Genomic DNA, 2,500 nt, shown 5'->3' with positions numbered 1-2,500 from the left:
GGGGAACCAGAGAAACAACTGCTTTCTATCGGGGTAGAGAGACGACACTCTCTCAAGTACATTCTGCCAGAGGTGCGCATTCCTATGTATTTGCATTGCGGGACAACGTCCCCACTTTAAGGGGACGAAGTCGGAACTGTACCCGGCCTCAAGTCACTGTAGGGCGGATGCGGCACCTAGAAAATTCCTCATTCCGGTTCTTTTTCACTTAGTCGTTTTTTTTTTTGGCAAGAATGTACCCCAGGATGGCCAAAAAGCCAAAGCCAGGGACTGAGAACCATCGAGCATGCTCTGAGGGGACATAGTCAGAGGGGGCGTCCGCCTTCCAGAGCCCTCCTTCCCACGAGGACTCCAGATTTGCCCCCCCCCCCCTGACAACAGCCATCGCCTCCAGAGAACCAGGGACCACCGAGGGAGGGTCTGGTCGAAGCTCAGGTACCCAGGATAGCTTCTCCGGCTTGGGCATGGACCGCCAGACAAAGCCGCGGACCATGAACCATCCAGCCTGCTCTGAGGGGACATAGTCAGAGGGGGCGTCCGCCTTCAAGAGCCCTCCTTCCCACGAGGACTCCAGATTTGCCCCCCTGACAGCCATCACCTCCAGAGAACCAGGGACCGCCGAGGGAGGGTCTGGTCAAAGCTCACGTACCCCAGGACAGCTTCTCCGGCTTGGGCACAGACCGCCAGACAAAGCCGCGGACCATGAACCATCCAGCCGGCTCTGAGGGGACATGGTCAGAAGGGGCGTCCGCCTTCTAGAGCCCAAACTCGGCCACGGACTCCAGATTTGCCCCCCTGAATGCCATCACCCTTCAGAAGACCAGGGACCACCGAGGGAGGGTCTGGTCAGGCTCAGGTACCCCAGGATCGCCTCTCTCACTTGGGACGCACGACCAGCAAAAGTCCCTCCTGGAGCCGTGGAAGTTCAGTCTCGGCCGTATTTTGCAACTTCCACGACAAGAGGGACCACCTTCTAAGTCGCCTACCCGAGCCAGAGAACCATAGGAACAACCGCCATACATCGGGGTAGAGAGAGCCCACTCTCTCCTATATTCTCCCGCAGGTGCGCATTACTATGTATTTGCATTGCGGGACAATGTACTTCAATGAGCGGGACAAAGTCGGAAATGTATCCGACCTCCTGGAACTGTGCGGCTGCTACAGCAGTCAGAAATTCCCCATTCCGGTTCTTTTTCACTTGGATTTTTTTTTTTGCAATTTTTTGCCTAAAACGTATTCCTCCAACATGTACTAGCTCATGACACTTGAAATTTTTGAGCCAATTGATAATAACAGCTTTTTAGAGCTCAAAAACAAAAAAAATTTGAGCGAACAAAAAATGTTCGAAAATGACCTCAGCTCCTGGAACTGTTTTCGGTACACCTCCAGAGAGGCTCCCCTGCCTGGAAGTCTGTCACTGCTCAGCTCGAAATTTTTCTAAGTCCCAAAATTCGGTTTTTCATCCAAAATTCAACTTTCTGCCCAGGATCCACAAACTTTAAACCCAGTTGGGGGACCCTCCCTGGGGGCCCTACAACATACTGAAGCCCCCCTGTGGTGGAAGTAGGGGAATTTACTTATTTTTACACAAAATCACAAAATTCCATTTTTTGTTCGCAAAACACTTTTTTGTCCTCAAGAAACTTTTTTGTCCTCAAAACACTTTTTTGTCCTCGAGAAACTTTTTTGTCCTCAAGAAACTTTTTTGTCCTCAAAACACTTTTTTGTCCTCAAAACTCAATTTCTTCCATAATTCGACTTTCCCCCAAAAAACCACACATTCTACCCTCATGGGAGGCACTCTCCCTCGGGTCCCCACATCATATTGACGCCCCAGAGCGGTGGGAGAAGGGGAAATCTGATTTTTGCACAAAAATCCAAAAATCGCTCTAAGTCCAAAAATCCTGAAAATTTTTCTAAGTCCCAACGGTACTTTCTGAAAAGTGTACCCAGGCCCCTGGAAGCCTCCTAGGTACACCTCCTGAGACTCCCCCCTTCCTGGAAGTCTGACACATCTCGAAATTTTTCTAAGTCCCAAAAACTGGTTTTTGCTCCATAATTCGACTTTCCCCCCAAAAGCCACACATTCTACCCTCATGGGAGGCACTCTCCCTCGGGTCCCCACATCATATTGACGCCCCAGAGCGGTGGGAGAAGGGGAAATTCGATTTTTGATCAAAAATCCAAAAATCGCTCTAAGTCCAAAAATCCTGAAAATTTTTCTAAGTCCCAACGGTACTTTCTGAAAAGTGTACCCAGGCCCCTGGAAGCCTCCTAGGTACACCTCCCGAGGCGCCCCCTTCCTGGAAGTCTGTCACATCTCGAAATTTTTCTAAGTCCCAAAAAATGGTTTTTGCTCCATAATTCGACTTTCCCCCCAAAAGTCACACATTCTACCCTCATGGGAGGCACTCTCCCTCGGGTCCCCACTTCATATTGACGCCCCAGAGCGGTGGGAGAAGGGAAAATTCGATTTTTGCACAAAAATCCAAAAATCGCT

The sequence above is a fragment of the Dendrobates tinctorius genome, unplaced genomic scaffold, assembly GCF_039654945.1.
Source record: "Dendrobates tinctorius isolate UK_male_01 unplaced genomic scaffold, ASM3965494v1 ptg000227l, whole genome shotgun sequence".
Taxonomy (NCBI): domain Eukaryota; kingdom Metazoa; phylum Chordata; class Amphibia; order Anura; family Dendrobatidae; genus Dendrobates; species Dendrobates tinctorius.
The sequence above is the reverse complement of the archived record's forward strand: the minus strand, read 5'-3'. Positions refer to the sequence as shown.